At 42.9% G+C, this 23587-nt stretch overlaps 1 protein-coding gene across 4 annotated transcripts in view; it reads left to right on the forward strand.

Moving 5' to 3' along the window:
* LOC126468704 (synaptosomal-associated protein 25) overlaps nucleotides 1–23587 on the forward strand; it is a 411734-nt gene that overhangs the window by 122563 nt on the left and 265584 nt on the right. Inside the window, exon 1 of one of the 4 annotated variants that reach the window (XM_050096574.1) lies at nucleotides 7102–7258. The exons of the other annotated variants lie outside the window; for them this stretch is intronic. The gene's annotated coding sequence lies outside the window, so the exon portion shown is untranslated. Of the gene's footprint in view, nucleotides 1–7101; nucleotides 7259–23587 lie in introns of those variants that run through there. 4 annotated transcript variants of the gene reach the window in all.

The raw sequence follows: 23587 nt of genomic DNA on the forward strand, positions 1-23587 counted from the left end.
GGCGCAGTGGTTAGACACTGGAATCGCATTCGGGAGGACGACGGTTCTATCCCGCGTCTGGCCATCCTGATTTAGGTTTTCCGTGATTTCCCTAAATCACTCCAGGCAAATGCCGGGATGGTTCCTCTGAAAGGGCACGGCCGACTTCCTTCCCCATCCTTCCCTAATCCGATGAGACCGATGACCACGCTGTCTGGTCTCCTTCCCCAAACAACCAAACCAACTTGTAAAGGCACATGTTCTAGCAGCACAGGTGGAGTATCCCGTATGAAATCATGATAACGTGCTCCATTGAGCGTAGGTGGAAGGACATGGGGTCCAATCAAGACATCGCCAACAATGCCTCCCCAAACGTTCACAGAAAATCTGTGTTGATGACGTGATTGCACAGTTGCGTGCGGATTCTCGTCATCCCACACATGTTGATTGTGAAAATTTACAATTTGATCACGTTGGAACGAAGCCTCATCCGTAAAGAGAACATTTGCACTGAAATGAGGATTGACACATTGTTGGATGAACCATTCGCAGAAGCGTACCCGTGGAGGCCCATCAGCTGCTGATAGTGCCTGCACACGCTGTATATGGTACGGAAACAACTGGTTCTCCCGTAGCACTCTCCATACAGTGACGTGGTCAACGTTACCTTGTACAGCAGCAACTTCTCTGACGCTGACATTAGGGTTATCGTCAACTGCACGAAGAATTGCCTCGTCCATTGCAGGTGTCCTCGTTGTTCTAGGTCTTCCCCAGTCGCGAATCATAGGCTGGAATGTTCCGTGCTCCCTAAGACGCCGATCAATTGCTTCGAACGTCTTCCTGTCGGGACACCTTCGTTCTGGAAATTTGTCTCGATACAAACGTACCGCGCCACGGCTATTGCCCCGTGCTAATCCATACATCAAATGGGCATCTGCCAACTCTGCATTTGTAAACATTGCACTGACCGCAAAACCACGTTCGTGATGAACACTAACCTGTTGATGCTACGTACTGATGTGCTTGATGGTAGTACTGTAAAGCAATGAGTCGCATTTAAACACAAGCACCGAAGTCAACATTACCTTCCTTCAGTTGTGCCAACTGGTGGTGAATCGAGGAAGTATAGTACATACTGACGAAACTAAAATGAGCTTTAACATGGAAATTAAGCGTTTCCGGGCACATGTCCACATAACATCTTTTCTTTGTGTATGAGGAATGTTTCCTGAAAGTTTGGCCGTACCTTTTTGTAACACCCTGTATTGTTAGCTTAATATTGACCAGGCACTGGAAGTGCACTGCAGAACCAATAGGAGGAAATGATAGATAGCAATATGCGCAACATTTTCTGAATTACTTGTGTGGGGGACATATTCGTCACTACTGACGTGGGCTCCCCTGGTCCACATTGTCCATCGCTCGCTTTCCGAGGAATGATTTCCACAGCTTCCCAACAAGCAGATATCGGCTCCTTTTGTGGGTGTAAAGCCCATTCATATGCTGTCCGTTGTATTTTACCATTCATTTCAATCCGTAGCTGTTAAGATACCAGTGACCGTGCTCACAATTGAAGTCAGTCACACACACACACACACACACACACACACACACACACACACACACACACACACACACCATTAGCCAACGAGGTACTAGCGTCATGTGTTGCAACCAGCATTATTAGGTGGGTGATGCCCAACAGAGATGTCTGATCAGGTGACTCAAAACGATGGACCACTTGGAACTCACTCAACCGACTTTGTTTTGGAGGCGTAACAAGCAAAACTGACCTTCAGATGTTTACTTTTTTGTGGTGTCTGCATTTTGTGGATGTGAGACTGGGCAGGTCTCGGTCCAGTTCGTGCAGTATCGTTTTTTTCCCACGTCGTGCACCAAGAAACATGGAGGAAACAATATCGACGTTTCCTCTATGCAGTTTTTCAACATTTGTCGCCTCACATTTTGTTTTTCATGAAATACGACTTTTTAAGGCTGAGGTGTCTATATTTCGCCACATATATTGCACTCCCAGCAAAAGACTTACTCGTTTTGTAAGTGTCTGTCAAAAGGAACAGTGTATTAACTTGTTCCACATGCATTTCCCGAATTGGTGGTGGCGATAAAATCAGATAAATTGTGGAGTCTAAGATTAGATGTGTAGGTCGCGTAACTAATGAGGAAATTCTGAATAGAACTGGAAAAAAGACACATTTGTGGAACAATCTGCCTAGAAGAAGGGATCGGTTCGGTTGATAGGACATATTCTGAGACATCAAGAGATCGCCAATTTAGTGTTTGAAGGAAGTGTAAAAAGGGGTGTAAAAATCGTCGAGACAGACTTAAAAGATATAGTAACCAGATACAGAAGAATGGAAGTTGTAGTTTTTCGGAGATAGAAGCTAAAGGATGTAGTAGCAATGGAGAGCTGCATCAATCTGTCTTTGGACTGAATGTTATGGACCACAATAACTACGGAGATTTGCCGGCCGGAGTGGCCGGGCGATTCTAGGCGCTACAGTCTGAAGCCGCGAGACCGCTACGGTCGCAGGTTCGAATCCTTCCTCGGGCATGGATGTGTGTGTGATGTCCTTAGGTTAGTTAGGTTTAAGTAGTTCTAAGTTCTAGGGGACTGATGACCTCAGAAGTTGAGTCAATAGTGCTCACAGCCATTCAACTACGGAGATTTATCTAAAGTACTTCTTTCAGCGCACTATCGACGAACGGAACAGTGGAGAATTGCGGCGGGGCTGTAATAGTAATACCAATACCGGAAGCATTTTTCGCCTGGGACACCGTCAGGGGATTTGCAGAGTATGGCTGTAGATGGGCACGTAAAGAATCATTGTGCTGACGAAACGCCGAAAAGTACTTTTTATAATGAAGGTAACTCAAGCGGAAAATTAGTAGTACTTCAGTCATTTGAGACGGTTAATGAAATTACATTATTTGCAGACATTTGGTCATGAGCTGTGCATTACAAGTTCGACCTGTTTTTTTGGGATAAGCAGTCTTCATTTTATTTTTCTGTCCAACTCTATCCGTTTCGGAGCTGCAACTACATTTTCGATGACAGCATCAACGCTTCAGGGCATTGCAGCTGCTTCAGTTTGTCACCCAGCAGTGACTTAACGACACGATTTCACGAGAAGCGCGTATCGGTCGAATTGAACAAACGAATACAACGAGCTAGTGGTTACCTTAAAGCGTTGTCTACATAGGGGGAAATCTTCCATATGCGCACTTACACTGCATATTGAGTAACGTACGAGGGTTGCTGGATAAGTAAGAAAAGATAGATCACAAAATGGAAACCCCCAGTGAAAATCAAAACTGTTTTATTTGCAACAGTTAGCTACCTATTCCAACTACTTCTCTACATAGTCGCCGCTCACAAATAGATATGGTGTTGTACCAAATTTTCAATACCCTCGTCGTAGAAGGCAGCCTCCTGTACTGTCAGACTATTTTCTACGCTGGCTTGCAGGTTGTTGTCTATGTCAGGATGTCGTCTTCATAGCCAGCGGTCCATCTCAGCAGAGATCTCACAGAGCGCCAAGTCAGAGCTGTATGATGGGTGATCAAACACTTCCCATCGAAAACACTGCAGAAGCGTCCTCAGTGCCCTGCAATGTGCGACCGAAAACTTTCTTGAAGAAGGAAATGCACGATTGTTACGTTATGTGGGGTTCCATGAAATCGAGCGAAATCTCCCGGGAGACACTATTTTCAGTGCATCTTTACGCGCTCACCGTGCACTCAGAACCAAGAAGAGCGACTTGACACTACCTACACTGGCATACAGGCACACTGCCCAAAACATATGTGCAAAGTTTCATCGGGTTTCCACTGTGGGTTCAATTTCGCAACCCATCGTTTATACTTCCAATAGCTCTCGTATTTTTGACGGAGCTCTATGACTCAAGTGACCTTTCATTTGTTATTTAGAGACGCGTTAATGAAGCGAATGAGTTTCATGTACATAAATAGATGAAACAAAATAAAATTATTCAGTGAAGGTTAATTTTTTTACATTCTTGTATCCATGACACGAGAGGTGGCTTGTTTGTAAGGGTACGGAATCAAATTACTTGCCACAACTTGCTATTTCCATTGAAAATGGGTAACTGAAACATTGAGTATGAAATGAATTGTCATTTGAGTCATCTGTCCGCCCTCAGTTGCTAAGTGGTGAGTGTAGATGGCTGTCATGTGCAGCACCCGGGTTGGATTACCGGTATTGTCGAGGATTTTTTCATGGTGGTAGGACTGTCCCGGATGTACTCCGTGTCGTGTTGCCAATTGAAGAGCTACTACATTTGAGAGGTAGCGGCTGCAAGTTACAAACGTCGACAACGGCCTGGAGTGCGGTGTGCATAACCCAAGCCTCTCCATACCGCATCTGCATGACGCCGCATGGTGGATTACCCGGTGGCTGGCTGACATCGTGTCGTATTGACGTCCTGATAGCGGAATTTCGTTTTTCCCTTAATCTGAGTCACCCTGTACAGTCGTATGTTAAATCATTTGAAGTATAAGAACAAATGTCAGTTTTTTCACATTGCAGGAGTCAGTCTTTCGGTGAAGTGACTGTGCTGCCTTTGCTGCTCCTGCCGCTGCAGTGGTCTTCAGTCCGAAGACTAGTTTGATGCAGCTCTCTACGCTCCTGCCCTCTGCAAGTCTCTTAATTTCTGCATAAATGCTGCAACCTACTTACTGTGTAGAGAACTCGGTCGTCCTCCAAAATTTTCACCGGTCACTCGCTTCCTTCCGTTCCGAACAAGACTACAGCCCAGACACAAACCTTCAGAAGAGAGTACCAAACACTTAGATTTCTATTTCTTGTTAACAGATATCTCACTTTTAGAAATACTTTTAGAGCTGTGGCCAGTGTCCATTCAACAACTTCTCTACTTTGGCTACCATCAGTGATTTTCCTCCCCAAATTTTAGAACTCATCAGCTACTTCCAGTGTGTCCTAGTCTGATTCTCTCAGTATCACTGGACTCATTTCGACTACAATACATCATCCCTGTTCTACTTTTTTGACGTACGTCTAATAGTCTCTCTTCGAGACACTGTTCATTCTGTTCAGCTGCTCTTCTAGGCCCTTTGCCATCTCTGACAGTGTTTGGGATCCTCACCATGTCGGGTTAAAGGAAGACGTCGAAGCCATTCAGAAGCATGCTGCTTTAGTTGTTACCAGTAGGTTCGATCAGCAAGGAAGTTATTATGGAGGTGCTTCGTGAACTCAAATGGGAATCCTTGGAGAAAAGACGACGATCTTTTCGCGAGGCACGAGTGCGGAAATTCAGAGAAGCGGCATTTGAGGCCGACAACAGAACGATTCTACTGCCGCCAACGTACATCTCGCGTGTCTACCTTGAAGATAAGATGCGAGAACTTAGAGCTCGTGTGGAGGCTTTCACAGTCGTTTTTCCCTCGCTTTGTGAGGAAAGAGAATGATTAGTAGCAATACGTGGTACCTTCCGCCCTGCACCGCGGCATGGCTGACTGTGTATAGGTAGATGTAGAAATTAAAATGTTACGGCAAACTTCAAAGCTTTTCTTTTTCTTAAACTCTAATTCCCTTTCAGACTGTCCACTTGATTTTCTTTATGCTTGTTAAATGTAAAATTTTACTGTATTGCTCAGAGACTGCAATCCCGACCCACCTCTTCCGTCTCGTGCTCTTCGACCGTTATCGCTGCAGTCTGGCTTCTTTAAAAGTTTCAGATAATTTTCTGAGCTCTGTACTTTATCCCTACCTCCAGAATATCAAAAGTCTTCTCCAGTTAGCGTTCACAAAAGTTCTCTCTAAGCCTAAAATGCTAAGAATGTAGTTTCTCTTTTTTTATTTTATCTTCTGGGATAGGTCGTAAGGTGAGTATTGTCTCGCGTCCTCCTAAGATTTCTCTGCAACCCAAAAGTGATCTTACACGAGGTTGACTTCTAACAGTTTTTCGATTCTTCTGTAAACAGTTTGGGTCAGTATTTTGTAAACATGACGTGAAATCGATGACTGTGTGATATTCCCACCTATCAGCATCCTGCTCTTCTTGGAACAGGGATTACAAAAAAATCTTTTTGCAGTCTAAGGGTATTTCACCAGGCTCGTATTTGATAAACTGGACCACATATCATGACCAAAAATGTTATTGTTCAAGATAAAGTTGCAGGCACAAAACAAGCTGGAATAATATATAAAAAATTGTGTGTGTGTGTGTGTGTGTGTGTGTGTGTGTGTGTGTGTGTGTAAAGCATTTCTTCATACGGTACAGGACATATTTGTAGTACACTTGATTGACAAATAAAGTGTATTACAAATATGTCCTGGAAAGGATCAAGGAAAGGGTGAGTAGAGTAGGACATTGCAGGCAAGTGGATGTGGCATTATGACAGTGCCCCATGTCACACGGCCAGTTCCATCACGGAATTTTTTGTCCCAAAAAGCATTCCTGTTGTTCCAGAGTCCACCTGCTCACGTGATTTGAGTCATTGCGACGTTTTTCTTTTCCAGAAATTGAAAAATTCTTGAAAGTACGTCATTTTCGGACTCTGGAGAACATTCAAAAGAATGTGACTGACATTTTATAGGCCCTGTCATTGAAGCGTTTCAGAGCTGCTGCCAAGACTGGAAACGACGACTCCGCCGGTGTATAGCTGCCGAAGGGAAATAATTTGAAGAGGATAATATTATTGTTTGAAAAAATAAGAACTTTGGTGGATAAAAAATGTGGCACTAGTTTTCTCTCACATTTCGTTTATTTTGTCGTGCTTGCTTCTCCCCTGATGTTGTTTTTTGTTTCGAAGGTAGCACGTCTTAACTTCGTCTATTTCGATATTAAATTTTTCGCTATTCTGATTTCTACTAGTTACAAAATGTTGGTGTTGGTCACGCAATCCTCAGCACCTCGCGCGCGAGCTTACTGATTTCTTCGTTTGTACGGAGTGCGGAAGGGATTCGTGCACAGAGTGCAACAGTACCGGTATAGGGAGGGAGTCGTGATGTTCGGCGGGTCAGCGCCGCTGCGCGCTCGACTTGGCAGTACGCGTGCGTGCCGCGGCTGCGCCGTGGCGCTGCAGTCGTCCGAGCGTACGATCAATGGGCGCTCGCTGCCGGACTCCGGGCGAGCGCACCTCTGGAACCAGGCGCAGACAGTCGTCGCCGGCCTCCCAGAGCAGTGCATCGCACACGCCTCCCTCCCGCTGCGAAGCTCAGTATCGCGCTCTGCCGGCCACCGGCTCTCCTGTCATCTCCTCACCGCACGGCACACAGGTATGCTGCGCCGTTTCTCAGCGTCGTTAGCTTAAAATGTACTGCTTCTGTCGGTCTGCACAAGGCACGGACGCCACGAGAGGGCACCTCGCTTTATTCTCGCTACTGCGCATTCACCACGGCAGCGTTCAAAACTAAGACAGATGAACACTCTCCAGCTATAAAGTGAAATTTAAAGCCGGATGATCAATTTACCGGAAGCAAAGAAATTTTACTTCATCTCTACGGTGTTGTCAGGAGATGAGACGCATAAGTGCTTTTACGGATGTATCTGGAACTGGAACGTTCAGATGTTCATTGATCGGGTCGCGAAAGCGGCGTTAGAATGAAGTGTCAGCTCAAAGCTCTTCACAGCCGAAGCAGAGAGACTGTCGATACGTTCCGAAGTTTGAGCACGATTTCTGGAAGGGAGCTGTTTTCCGTACAATTTCTCGACGTACAGTAACGCCGAAACGCTAGAAATGCGAAAGGTTACGAGTCGTAGACGGTATATTTTGACGCGTCCAACAGATAACGATTGCGCACCAAACTATTGGACAGTCTCGAAAAGAGTCCAAGCAGCTTTCACAAGAACAGCGCTCGCAACATGTGGACACACCAGATCAGTTCGGCTGGGGAAAGACGTCACTTTTCTACCAACCCCATTGTCAAACTCGGTGACAGCTTCTTGGTCAACTTTGGCTGAACGAAGCATTCAAACGTTCACCACCTCAAGACAGTATTAGAGGCTCCGTCCAAAAGAGAGAAGAATTGTTTGCAGTTGTATGCGGAGGAGATGAAGCCTCCGGATACTCGCGACCCAATTATAACGTGAGAAAGTACCTTCTTACCCTCCTTGTTACTTCGAACCACCTTTCCCGCAATTCTGTAAAACTGAGGAATTGAAAACGCGTTTTGTCCGAAGGTCCGAATCTCTTCCTGAAGACTTTATTCGATGTGTTCTACGCCAACATTGTTAAAGCTGCCAATAGCAGAGGTGGGCGTGTCGGAATTGGGCCCCGCCTGCTGTCCGGTTCTTGCTTGCCGTCTTTCCGCCGCGTGTCCCCGGTATGCACAGGACGCCGTCCTTGGCCAGTATCGCGGCCGTGTTATCGCGACACCACCGAGGATCGCCCACGGCCAGCCTAGCGGGCCGCCTCCTGCCGGTTCTGTGGCGCTACAGCTCGACCTTTCGCTGCGCAGACTCAGAGATTTTCGTGCTCGTGACGTCATTCGTTGATCACGCGCGTCTGCCGGCTGCATGCTGCTGCCTATACGTTCCTTCTCACGTCAACCGGAAATGTGCTCTCGCTCTCTGAAAGCTATTGTCGGTAAGCGGCATATTTAGGCTGCACGTGACCGAATACGAAGACAAGAAATTAAACACCGGCCAACCACTAAACTGACATTATTGAAATAATTTTCCTCTGATTTCCAATACCGGTACCAGACTCTCACAACTGATCCTAAGTAAAGCTCCAGTACATTTATAGACATGCAAACGCATTGCTAATATTTTTTTAATGAAATTTCCGGCACTAGACGGTATAGATCTTTTATTCTGCTGCATGATTTCGGCCTTTGGCCATTTTCAAATACCATAATGTAGGGCATGATCACACATCTATAAACGAAATCCTCGTCCAGATATATTAAACTTCGTTGTATAATGCCAGACAATCTGTGAACTTGTTCTCATTTTAATGGCGTGACACCATTATATAACCAAGTTTAATATATTCTGACGATGATTTCATTTGTAGAAGGCAGATCATGCCCAATGAACGCACAGAGGTGGACGTCATGATTGTACGGTCGAATCAACGATGTGTACAGTCAAATGGAGGAACTTTTTAAATGAAAGTATTACTTCACTGTGGCCCCAAACAACAAAATTATCAGCGTTGCTGACGGCTTCTTACACACGTTTCAGTGCCACATTCCTTTAAAGTGAAAAATTTCTGTAAAAAAAAACTGAAAAATAAATTTCATTGCTATTTACGAAGTATATGTACTGAAATTTATGAATGATGCACCTGAAGTCTCCTCCTGTCACAGAAGCAGCACACACAACACTGATATTTAACTGTTATAGTGCTCTGTTTCTCGTACATGTTCGATTAAAACACATGACTGGCATACGTACATTAATAATATTCACGTGTTCCATTACGTAGCCTTGTAAATTAGTAACAAACTTAATGTTCAACCTTAAATAATAATTTTTAGTTTTCACTATAAGGGATGTCAGTAAAATGCGCGCAATACACTGTCATAAATGCTTTCTTATTATCCCTGGCGCCGCCTGACGTGTACTGTAAAGCCTGGTTTACAGCTGAGCAAACAGATGCGAAACAGCATCAGGGGACGAAATTTCTCTCTAGTGTAAGCGGTAAGCGAGCGTGAGCGAATTGCATTCTGCCGTATTCGGTTCGAATTCGCTATGTAATTATATGGCTGGTGTATGTCATGTTATCGATTTTTTGTGAATAAAAATGGGTTACCCGAGTTGATGTTATGTGATCTCTAAAACAGAAAAGCTTTATAACACACTTTATCAAGTAGCCTGTGTGTCGTGTTTATATTTCACATTTCATTAATCATATTTTGACACACTCTTACCTTGTACGCCCGTCAATGAAATCCCTGAAGTGCTTCTGATATGTCGCAGACATCAGAAACATACTTGAGAGTACTGAAATTCGTAACAACCACTAATGGCTATGTCCCCAGTTGCCGATAACAAAAGTGTAAGTGCTAGCCTTTCTTCAGGTTGTTTTGGTCGTCGATAATTAGTGTTCGGTTTTTAAATTTCTTGCTCAGTTGCAGTGAGAACCCAGCGAATACTAAGGAGCACTGCAGCAGCAATTCAGTGTCAACTCCACTACTTCCACACTTACGCACAGATTCACGAACTTAAATCTTGCGTAATATCGCCTACTTCATCAAAAACAGTGCGCTCGCCATACAAAATCATACTCTCTCAGTACATGGTTCGCATCGTGACTCTAACTATATTCTGTTCTATAATGCGTCCCGATTACTAGTGCCAGCAAATAATAACGCAGATTTGTTCGTTATTTCGTCTTCTCTCCCGTCCCCTCCAGTGTAAACGCTTGTTCAGACACAAGTGGCGAAGTGTCTACGAATACTTGTTCGCTTGTCTTCCACTGTCTCCGACATAAGCCAGGCTTAAGAGTGGACAGGGGTAACCCGCAGAAAGCATAATAATGATCGTTTTATAACTTCACATGTATTTTCCTTGCTATAATACAGTATAATATTTATGTGGGTTCCAGAACGTTCCAGATGGGTTTCGCTTTTTATATCAAAGACAACTTCAGTTGAATTTTTTCTGGAATTGCACTGTTTCGTTTTTACTTACAATGAACTGTATAAAACTTATAACTGAAAAGAAAACGGTGTTATACATAACATCCACTGCAGATGCCTTGAAATGTAAAATGCAAAATTCGTCGGGAATGTAAATAAATATTATATTGTGGCAAGAAGAAGGCGTTTGAAGTTATAAAACGAACAGTAAGAAAAGAATTTGAATAACTCATCAATCTATGGATTGGCAGTCGTTTCTCGAACACGGTATCTAACACCAGCTTCCGTCATTCGGTTCTAACTCCATCACTACGCCCTCCTTTGTTCGCGTTATGCGATATGTCATCAGGTTGGAAGAGGAATGGCTAGTGTGTTTCCACGCTACGTGCTAATAGGGCTCTGTGATTCAGCACGGGTAGATTTCCTGTCACAGAGCGACGTGGCGCAGTTGTTAATACAATGGACTCGCATTCGGGAGGTCGACGGTTCAAACCCATATCTGGCCATCCAGATTTAGGTTTTCTGTAATTTCCCTAAATCGCTCCAGGCAAATGCCGGGCTGATTCCTTTGAAAAGGCACGGCCGATTCCTTTGAAAAGGCACGGCCGATTTCCACCCCCCTCCCCCTCTCCATCTTGGACACCATCAGAGCATGTTCTCCATCTCTAATGACTTCGATGTCGACAGGACGTTAAACCCAGTATTCCTTCCTTTGTATTTCCTGCCCTCATAGTTATCGCAGTGTAACGCCAGCGGGGTCTTCTCCACAAGACATGTAGACGAAAGGTACATTAAACTCCATGTTAAACATGTCAAATAACTGCACAGTTTAGAAACAAAATTTGTCTGTATTTTATGTAAAATTTCGTTGATCAATCTTTAACCATCTGATGTTACCGGTCGGTAGAATTCCGTCGCACGGTCCAGTAGAATTGGCGAAAGTTACCAACGGGTGCAACTGATGCGACTGAACCTTTACCGAACGACTGTCCCCCCCCCCCCCCTTCCCCCCCCCCCCTTCCTCCCACGGTAAAAGCTTCGAAGTGTTTTCTCCGGAAGAGTATGTGAATGTATGTATAACGAACAAACTCCAGATTTCACTTGCCGGGATGTACTCGGAACTGGTGTAGGCTAATGTTAAAACAAGGACGTAGGGCACTATCACAAGGCCATGACGTCACTGTCGATTTAGAAGAGAGATAAGTGCGCTGGAGATTTATATTATCCCCTAAATAGCAGCTTGAATTGGTTAGTTTCCTTAAAAACTTGGGTCAGCTTGATTTGTTTCTGTCGAGAGAGAGAGAGAGAGAGAGAGAGAGAGAGAGAGAGAGAGAGAGACACGAAGCATTGGAGGACGGTATGCAAAACGAGGTAGCGTCTGAACTTGACGTGAAAGTTGCGACTAACCTCAGACGATCTGAGAGTGTTCTGGAACATAGAAACATAGAGAATCCGCGTATTGATCAAATCAGCAGGGATAGTTGCAACATGAGGTATTGCACAATTGTTGCAACGATGAAGAAGCGTTTAAAGTCTGACAATAGCAGAAATCGATGAACTGCGAAAGTAATTTTTTGGGTGTAATATAAACAGAATGTGACTTGTTGCCACAGTTCAAATTTTTATTTATGCTTTGTCAGGTGCGAGTAGCAGTAGCTGTAAATGTCTTTTATACTATCTCTTGCTATGGGTTATGGAACTTATTTCTTCGTAATTTAGCAAAAGTTGGCGTAAAAAAATAATCGCGCAGTGTATAGATCGTGTATGTATAGTAAGACAACGTTTCCCGTGAAATGTTAAGTGATTGACAACCTGTTTCACATAGCGAACAATCGCAAGGTGCTCGTTAAGTGTGACGTGGTTTGTAACCACCGAGGTAATTTTAACCTAAATTATTCACGATTACTTTGTTCTTCTTAGATTGCAGAGCTGCAGTTCTCAAAGAGACAAATTCAGTGCTGTAACCATTTAATACGTATGCAAATTAAGGGTTACAAAAGACCGATGAAGCTGGGAATTATTTTGTTCTTGTGGGGGGGGGGGGGGAATTGGTATCATCAGGAAGCTTGCGGCACTCTCAACGGAAAGATGCAGATCACAAACATAAGATAGTATTCAGAACATTGTAATGAAGTGAATATAAACCACTGTCTATGCACCTCAGGTTTGTTGAGAAGTATGCCAAAATTCATTTTAAGATTCCGTTAGAGTGAGTCTGGACAATAAAAGAAAAATATTGCTCACCAGAATTGTGCGCACTTGGCGGTGTACATAGATCAGCGGTTAGAAAAGTGAGGGATCTGAACATACATCGTACTCGTAATGTTTGGTACCCGCAGACTTTTTCTTCCAACATTTAATGAAATTTGTGGTTATAAAACGTTCTAAAGCCGTTGACGGACGATAGTTTTAGATCTTCCAGAACGAGACTTAACTGCTGTTCTGTACTTAATGGCAATAAGTTGAAAGTGCACTTTGTTTCAACAGGACATGGCGTTGCAAATAAATTCATTTTTAAATTGAGGAATGGTCTTTCGTTGTTAGACCAAAAGACTTCCCTCTCTTTCTTCGTACGTAGCATTATTCGTAAAGACTATAGTGTTAATCATTATTACTTCGATGAGGATTTTACATGTCCCCTTTCTTTTTAAAAGTGTAAAAGTAGTTGTAGTATATGATGCAACAACATATTTTTTTCCGAACACTGTACTGTAAATTAACTTCGGCGTACCATCAAACTTTCGTGGCGTACGCAGTGGATCCACTGCATGTCTTTCAAATATTCTGGAAGGAAATATAGTTTGCTAAAGTATCTCACTTCCCAACGACTCAGTTTCTGGTAGTATTTCATTCAGCCTCATTACACTTCATTTTCAAGGTATTTTTACACCTTAATTTCTTGTTAAATATCAAAACACTGAAGAGCGTTATTTTATCCGTGTAGGATCTTGTGAACCCCGCGGCCGTTAATGATAGTTGGTGAATGACGCAACCAGCCACAAATACTTTTTAAATGTTTTACATTAATGCCATACCCCGTTTCGGGCTACCATGCCCATCTTCGGAGGGCTAATATTTTTAGTTACAGAGATGTTTTGGCTAAAATCATCTCGTCTGCTCCCACAATGAATTTCACACATCATACACCTTATTAAGTCTGCCACAGTAATTTATTTGCAATGTGTACTCTGTGGAATTAGACAACATATACATCAACCTGGAAAACAACTTGGACCATAAGAAAACTACTGGAACTAATGTAAGTGACTGCAACTATTTTGCGTCATATATAAATAAATGCAAGCTCTTTGGCATATTTTTATTAATGAAACAACTTACAAAGTTGCTCTAAATACTAAATTTTCTTGTGCAGTGCGGGAACAGACGACATGCTATTGGTCAAAACATCTGTGTAAAAAATTTGCCGTACGAAGATGGATATGGTAGTTCGAAACCGGTTATGGCAGTAAAATGACATTTAAAAAGCATTTGTGGCTGTTTGCGTCATTCACCAACTTGAGAATGTTTCAATGCATTTGTCTCAAAACGGCTAATCAGGAGATCAGTTCCTCTTGTAAGTAATTAAATAAATAAATAAATAAATCACAGGGCTTTTGTAAGGTTATTTTATGTATTCTGTGTGATTGTTTTTCTGTGAGAAAACAGATGCTTCTCACAACGAATGATGATTGAGACTAATAAGTTAGGTGTTATAACTGTACATCAAAACAGAGCGCTAGGTGGAGTATTTTGACTCTGACGGCGCGCACAACTGTAAAAGGTACATATCGCCTGATTGGTGGGTAGTACTGAGAAGAATTACAACATGGACGACGAACTGCAGCTGTGACCTAAATTGGCGGTTTATGTAGCTATGATATGCAACCAGTCGCTTTTCGAATGTGATAAGATTTATGTACTATTAACTAGTTTTCGGGCCCCTGCATTCTCATCAAATGGAGACGTTACAGTAAAGTATACTGTGAAACCAAGTGCACCTAGATAGTGTGTGTCTAAGCTAGTAAAATTAAAGTTATTGGAGTCAACTTGTCATGATACCAAGGAGCTATGCAATCACGATGATTCGTAGCTCCACATGGGCCAGAAAAAGTTCCTGCAACACCTGGATCTGGTGAACCTGCAGTTGTCCAGAAAAAAAAGGTTTCTAGTTTAAAAACAAGCTGACTTCATATAATGCCTTCATAAGCCGCGAAGCTATAGCAACAGGATTGCCATCGTTCGTTTTAGTAGTTCCTGCATAGAGCTTTCTTCCTTACATACCAAACTTCTGTCGAGTGATGTCTTCCAGGGATTTTGCTGCCGGATGGTTGACATACTGGGCAGTCGGTATCCCGCAAGTTATTTTTTTCGATGCTCGCCTAAGTTTGATAGCGTACCGAGAATCGCTACAGCGTTCACTTCTTTGGGTGTATAAATTTTCAGATGTTAAATATTCGCGAATAATGCGATCATTTGTTAATCGAACCAGCAGGTCCAGAGACGCTGCCTGATTCTAGCGTCTAAAGTAATCGAATGATTCTGCGTAGAAATGGCCGGTGGGCGTACTCCTGCCTCTTCTTATTCTGTAAGGAGGAAATAGTGCGGCAATCTGAACAACTTGAAACTGTCTTCAACTGTCTTCTCATGCCTTTCTTGGTGCCGCATCAGTCAATCGCTTTCCGAAACTGATACTGTGCGATGATCGTTAAAGGGTAAATAATTCATACTATGTCAGCTACATCGGCTGCCGGCCGCGACCGAGGAGCATCGAAATGTAGCAACAAAAGAATAAGCGGGCCATTTTTTCTGAAAAATCGGACGATTCCTCAAGAAGTAGTTGCGCTCACACATTGAATAGCGCTCAGAATTTTCGTTACGGTCCGTTAGATGCAGGGAACCTCATAGTGATGGGCAGACAATAATTTGGTTGTGGTAGGTGATTTCCTGCCTTGAGGAAATCAATGATTATTTCTAGCTGAAATTCTCCACAGAGAACTTCACAAAACTCTTAGCTCCCTCTTTAATAACGTTTATTTGCCTGAAAATTCTGTAGCAAATCATGAAGTCGTATGATCTGGGTTAGCTGCGTCAAACTATAACAAAAAAGTAATTCACCCTACTTTAGCGAATATGGGTTTCACGCCGCGCGATCTCAGGGGTCTTGCCACGGTGCGCTCATTTCACCCCGTCGGAGGTTAGAGTCCTCCCTCGGGCTTGGGTATGTGTGTTGTCTTTGGCGTAAGTTAGTTAGGTTAAGTAGTGTGTAAGCTTAGGGAGCGATGACCTCAGCAGTTTGGTCCCGTAGTAACTTACCACAAATTTCCGATTTCGTAGTTTCACATCGCCATTTACTTTGTAAACATTTGCCACGCAGTAATCAGTTGATTATTGTCCTGAAGACAAGGAAGTACAAAATGTCAAAAGCAAAACGTAAGCAACTGTGCTATTTCCTTCACACTTAATTAGCAACAGGCACTTAAGTTTCAACAGACAGTTCAGGGATAGAAATAAATTATACTACACAAGATACAGTTTCAGACTTAAATATGAACTGTCGATTCAATTGTTCTGTGATACCTAAAGTCAGGTGCGGAAAAATTGTGGGGGATAATAAAACGGTGAATGTTTCTTCATCCTCGGGAACACGTGTAACATTAATAATGCCGAGATCGCTGCATCTACATTTATAGTCTGCAAGCTAACTTGTGCACTATGGCGGAGGTTACTTTGTGCAACAGTGCGAGTTCCCCTTTTCCTGTTCCAACTGCGAGAGGCGCGGGGGAAAAATGATTTTCGGCAAACCTAGGTATTAGTTCTAATTTCTCGCAGTTTCTTGTTATGACGGGGAGAAAGATTATTTGACGCTCCTATTAACATACGCACTCGGAAATTTAACTGTAAACTCAGAGATGGGCATTTCACGGGTACTAAATGAAGCTGTGAGAAACCCTGTGGCTTTTTTTTTATATTATTATTAAGATCTTCTCTATTCCCGGTGTCTGTCATATCTGGTAGGCCACCTTCTTTGTCGGTGGAGTACATATTCTGAGGCTTGTTCCCATGAATTGAACTGGCATCTGCCTTTTGTACAGTTGGTTTTGTCTGTTAACACACTTTATGTACAGTTACCTATAGGGTTCTGTGTTTCAAAGCATTGCTAGCCGAGAATGAAATAATGTTGAAATTGTGAGAGTAAGTTACAGGCCCAGGGCATACTGACTAAAGTCTTTGGAATTTCGTTTGAGTAGCCTTGGCTTTATTTGGAATCAGACGGTGTGTTCCTCTTCGTCCCTCGCCACGTACACTCCTAAAAGAATGACATACAGATGGAGTAGTAATATGTATAGCTAATAAGCAGACTGGCTGCCGTGGAGTCTGTCGGATGTTGGCTGAGTTGCCCTAGCACTGTCCAGGCCGAGCGTGACTCACGTTTCCTCTTGGCACCTTACGTAGTCACTCTGCAACCTGCGTCTGAATTACACGGAAGATGTTACTATTACATTTCGCGTCTGACATATTGATCAGGACAGCCTAAGGGGCAAGCGGGTATTAAATTCCAGGTACGCAATTGCAGTGCCTTCGTTCTGAAAAAGTACGTTTCACTGCGGCGACTACGGCTGCCATGAAAGACAATAAATGTATTCGCAGTTGAGAAAATTAATCAGTTGTGGCTGTATAATGGAACGACAATGGAAATTTCTGCCGGACCGGGACTCGAACCCGGATGTCCCGCTTCTCGCGAACGGTCACCTTAATCCCTTCGGCCATCCGAACACGACTCACGGCCAGACCCAAACTTCCATGTGTCGTCTTCCACAAGTGGTTTCATTGGTTATAGCTACTCTCGGCATACACTTTCTTCTAAACCGTAGCATATTATTGCTCATTTTAGCAAAATGTTATCTGCAGCTTTTCAAACATAACCATATTTGCTTTTATTCTTTTGCCCTAAACATAAAAGTAACAAGGCATTGGATTCTCGTCTTTGTCATTAGCACATGCACATTAGTTTGGACTTCTTTCGCTTGAAGTCGGTGTTTCCGTGGTCTAGGGGTAGCGTCTTTGATTCATAATCAAAACGTCTTCGGTCCCAGGTTCGATCTCCACCACTGCCTAAATTTTGATAAATAATCAGCATTGGCGGCCGAAGACTTCCGGCATAAGAAGTCAGCCTCATTCTGCCAACGGCCTTGTCAAAGAGGGCGGAGGAGCGGATACAGGTTCAGGGCACTCTCTTGTCCTAGGGGTGGGAAATTGCCCCTAAAGGCGGAAGAATCAGCAATGATCAACGACATGAGGATGCAGAAGGCAATGGAAACCACTGCATTAAAGACACGTAACGTGTATCCACAGGACATGTGGCATGTAATTGAAGAAGTGTCATGATGATCTCTCCATTGGCAAAAGACTCCGGAATAGTCCCCCATTCGGATCTCCGGGAGGGGACTGCCAAGGAGGAGGTTACCATGGGAAAAAGATTGAATAATCAACGAAAGGATAACGTTCTACGAGTCGGGGTGTGGAATGTCAGAAGCTTGAACGTGGTAGGGAAACTAGAAAATCTGAAAAGGAAAATGCAAAGGCTCAATCTATATATAGTAGGGGTCAGTGAAGTGAAGTGGAAGGATGACAAGGATTTCTGGTCAGATGAGTATCGGGTAATACCAACAGCAGCAGAAAATGGTACAACAGGTGTAGGATTCGTTATGAATAGGAAGGTAGGGCAGAGGGTGTGTTACTGTGAACAGTTCAGTGACCGGGTTGTTCTAATCAGAATGGACAGCAGACCAACACCGACAACGATAGTTCAGGTATACATGCTGACGTCGCAAGCTGAAGATGAACAGATAGAGAAAGTGTATGAGGATATTGAAAGGGTAATGCAGTATGTAAAGGGGGACGAAAATCTAATAGTCATGGGCGACTGGAATGCAGTTGTAGGGGAGGGAGTAGAAGAAAAGGTTACAGGAGAATATGGGCTTGGGACGAGGAATGAAAGAGGAGAAAGACTAATTGAGTTCTGTAACAAGTTTCAGCTAGTAATAGCGAATACCCTGTTCAAGAATCACAAGAGGAGGAGGTACACTTGGAAAAGGCCGGGAGATACGGGAAGATTTCAATTAGATTACATCATGGTCAGACAGAGATTCCGAAATCAGATACTGGATTGTAAGGCGTACCCAGGAGCAGATATAGACTCAGATCACAATATAGTAGTGATGAAAAGTAGGCTGAAGATCAAGACAATAGTCAGGAAGAATCAATACGCAAAGAAGTGGGATACGGAAGTACTAAGGAATGACGAGATACGTTTGAAGTGCTCTAACGGTATAGATACAGCAATAAGGAATAGCGCAGTAGGCAGTACAGTTGAAGAGGAATGGACATCTCTAAAAAGGGCCATCACAGAAGTTGGGAAGGAAAACATTGGTACAAAGAAGGTAGCTGCGAAGAAACCATGGGTAACAGAAGAAATACTTCAGTTGATTGATGAAAGGAGGAAGTACAAACATGTTCCGGGAAAATCAGGAATACAGAAATACAAGTCGCTGAGGAATGAAATAAATAGGAAGTGCAGGGAAGCTAAGACGAAATGGCTACAGGAAAAATGTGAAGACATCGAAAAAGATATGATTGTCGGAAGGACAGACTCAGCATACAGGAAAGTCAAAACAACCTTTGGTGACATTAAAAGCAACGGTGGTAACCTTAAGAGTGCAACGGGAATTCCACTGTTAAATGCAGAGGAGAGAGCAGATAGATGGAAAGAATACATTGAAAGCCTCTATGAGGGTGAAGATTTGTCTGATGTGATAGAAGAAGAAACAGGAGTCGATTTAGAAGAGATAGGGGATCCAGTATTAGAATCGGAATTTAAGAGAGCTTTGGAGGATTTACGGTCAAATAAGGCAGAAGGGATAGATAACATTCCATCAGAATTTCTAAAATCATTGGGGGAAGTGGCAACAAAACGACTATTCACGTTGGTGTGTAGAATATATGAGTCTGGCGATATACCATCTGACTTTCGGAAAAGCATCATCCACACAATCCGAAGACGGCAAGAGCTGACAAGTGCGAGAATTATCGCACAATCAGCTTAACAGCTCATGCTCGAAGCTGCTTACAAGAATAATATACAGAAGAATGGAAAAGAAAATTGAGAATACGCTAGGTGACGATCAGTTTGGCTTTAGAAAAAGTAAAGGGACGAGAGAGGCAATTCTGACGTTACGGCTAATAATGGAAGCAAGCCTAAAGAAAAATCAAGACACTTTCATAAGATTTGTCGACCCGGAAAAAGCGTTCGACAATATAAAATGGCGCAAGCTGTTCGAGATTCTGAAAAAAGTAGGGGTAAGCTATAGGGAGAGACGGGTCATATACAATATGTACAACAACCAAGAGGGAATAATAAGAGTGGACGATCAAGAACGAAGTGCTCGTATTAAGAAGGGTGTAAGACAAGGCTGTAGCCTTTCGCCCCTACTCTTCAATCTGTACATCGAGGAAGCAATGATGGAAATAAAAGAAAGGTTCAGGAGTGGAATTAAAATACAAGGTGAAAGGATATCAATGATACGATTCGCTGATGACATTGCTATCCTGAGTGAAAGTGAAGAAGAATTAAATGATCTGCTGAACGGAATGAACAGTCTAATGAGTACACTGTATGGTTTGAGAGTAAATCGGAGAAAGACGAAGGTAATGAGAAGTGGTAGAAATAACAGCGAGAAACTTAACATCAGAATTGATGGTCACGAAGTCAATGAAGTTAAGGAATTCTGCTACCTTGGCAGTAAAATAACCAATGACGGACGGAGCAAGGAGGACATCAAAAGCAGACTCGCTATGGCAAAAAAAGGCATTTTTGGCCAAGAGAAGTCTACTAATATCAAATACCGGCCTTAATTTGAGGAAGAAATTTCTGAGGATGTACGTCTGGAGTACAGCATTGTATGGTAGTGAAACATGGACTGTTGGAAAACCGGAACAGAAGAGAATCGAAGCATTTGAGATGTGGTGCTACAGGCGAAAGTTTAAAAGTTAGGTGGACTGATAAGGTAAGGAATGAGGAGGTCCTACGCAGAATCGGAGAGGAAAGGAATATGTGGAAAACACTGATAAGGAGAAGGGACAGGATGATAGGACATCTGCTAAGACATGAGGGAATGACTTCCATGGTACTAGAGGGAGCTGTAGAGGGCAAAAACTGTAGAGGAAGACAGAGATTGGAATACGTAAAGCAAATAATTGAGGACGTAGGTTGCAAGTGCTACTCTGAGATGAAGAGGTTAGCAGAGGAAAGGAATTTGTGGCGGGCCGCATCAAACCAGTCAGTAGACTGATGACAAAAAAAAAACAAAAAAAAAAGTTTCCTTGAGGTTTCAGTTTAACCTGCCGTGTTGAGGTATTATTGATAATTTTTGATCATTTGTTATTGATTGACACGTTTGTCAGGCCAACTTTCAAATGGTTCAAATGGCTCTAAGCACTATGGGACTTAACATCTGAGGTCGTCAGACTTAGAACTACTTAAGCCTAACTAACCTAAGGACATCACACACATCCATGCCCGAGGCAGGATTCGAAACGGCGACCGCAGCAGGCGTGCGGTTCCGGACTGAAGCGCCTAGAACCGCTCGGCCACAGCGGCCAGCCAGTCCAACATTAATATCTTTGTACTTTGAGAAGAAGAAACAACAAAGTCCGTCCGTGGATGGGAGAGGGAGAAATCGTAATACATGGTACAAAGAAATACTCTCTGGCATACAATTTATACTAATTCGCGGCGTTTACGCATAAAGAATTCTAGCGAAAGTTTCTTCATTTGATTAGCTTTAGAGAACTGCAATATTAAATTCCCATGACGACAGTTTCGCTTCTTTTTCTGAAATTACTATTAAGTTCCCATTTAGTCGTTCGTCTGTTTGGCTGCTTGCGTATCCCTGAGATTATGCTGGAATGTAGGATTTCATACTTATTCCTTATTTCTCATTTTGACTACACCATCTCTCTGAAACTGTTTCTAAAGGTAAAAATAACGGGCTTTAATGAGTCGCCGACGAAGACGTCAGTACCTGTGAAAACGTAGGGGGGGGGATTCGAGGGACCACATGCCTACGTCAGATTTTCCCACATTGTAATCTTGGGATACAATATGCGTTTCGCAACCACACCCACAGCAGCTTTACAATGCCACTTGCACGGCTGAGCCAAAATACTATAACCACTGCCCACCACGTGACTGAATGCTGCTTGGTGGCCTTGCGGACATGAGACGCGATAAGGAAAGTGGGCCATATAAGGGAAGACGAGACGAATGGGGGACCATTCTGGCGACGATATACAACAAAAATGGGAAAATTCATTGACATAAACGACTTTGACAAAGGACCGATTATGGCCCGGCGCTTGGCAATGAGCGCCTCGGAAACGGCGAGACTAGTCGGCTGTTCGCGCGCTAAGGCCGTGAGATTTGATCGGGTATGACTTCAGGTAACAGTTGCTAGTGATCGTGAGTGTTTGATGGCACAATGGTTCGTCACAACTTCCTTCGTCCTAGTGTGTTACCTCTCATGTGACATTATCTTCGTGCCAGTTTTGAACAGGACAATTATCTTCCACACATGGCGCGCCTCTGACTGCAGGATTTTGAGGTACTCCCATGGCCAGCAGGATCCCCATATCTGTCCCAGATAGAACATGTGTGGTGCCAACTCGGACCCAATGCAGTAGCCAGGATATCAAGGACCATTTGCGGCAGTTGCGGGCCAGGCTGCCTCTGGAGAGTGTGTAACGGCGGCAAGATTCTCAACTGAATCAGTGTATGCAACCAGGCTAGATGGGTTGCGACGTTACAGTGATACTTGGCCTCATACTGCCAAGTTCTTCGTAAATTTGACTCGATTTTGTAATCACTGAAATACCAGTATATACTCTCATTCTGTGAAATTTAGTTTCGTGATCCTCTTCTGGATGCTTCTTTGTTTTTATGATGCATTGAGTAATTCAGTAGTACGATTATTTGTAAACGGGGGAACAGCAGCAAACCATTCAAATAATGTTATCCTCTCGGTTATTTTTGTGCTGACTATGAAGTAGGAAAGTATGCTCAGTTTTTCAGTCTCTACCCTACTGTATGCCATTTATAACATTTATTGTTTTGTATCGGAACTGATTCGCGAATAGAAAGATATGTACGTAGCCTCATTTTTAATTATTGTTCTTAATTGAATGAAGCATTATTTTAACGGGAACAGACAAGAACGGCTGAAATAGAAAACTTTTGCTTCACTGCAATGAGTACTCTCCATCGCCCTTAGAACCAGGCCGCGCCTAACGTTATATTGACAGCAACATTTTTATCAGCCGACTAGCTGCGGTGTCAATATACAGGCGACTTACGAAGTATTGTAAAATTTATCTTATTTGTAGTTATTTTCAGTAACTGCTTCTTCGTAACGACGGTGAAATCTTGTGCAGCACTTGGTTGCAACGAAAGTTACGTGAAAGGAAATGATATTTGGTTCCATGGTTAAATTTAAGAGAATAAGAATTTTGCGGGCACATTTTCAGAGAGTAAACCATAGAATTTGCAGACTGAAGCTAGGGAGCGATATAAAAAAATGCTAATGGCCTTCTGTTTGACAGTACTTGTTTGTCCAAATAATACGAACTAAATAATATGAACTGAATAAGAATGGTATTATGTGATAAAAATAAGTTGGTTCTTAGATTTAAAACTCAATGAATGACTGAGATTTTGGTGCAAATGAATTTTACTATCTCACTACCTCACTCAGTTTTTAGTATATTATGCTTGTCTGATATTGTTTTGCTATCTGCTGGATCAAGAAGTCAAAAAAACATAAATGCTTCTTTTGTTTAAAAACCGGACGTTACGTAAAGTAACGAAAAAAATTCTCAGAAAAGCACAATAAAACATTTCAAACGTATTTTTGAGAAACCGTCAGAAAACTAAGATTTTTTGTTCTCTCGTTCAAACAGTAAACT

Source organism: Schistocerca serialis, chromosome 1, assembly GCF_023864345.2.
Source record: "Schistocerca serialis cubense isolate TAMUIC-IGC-003099 chromosome 1, iqSchSeri2.2, whole genome shotgun sequence".
In the NCBI taxonomy this organism is placed as follows: domain Eukaryota; kingdom Metazoa; phylum Arthropoda; class Insecta; order Orthoptera; family Acrididae; genus Schistocerca; species Schistocerca serialis.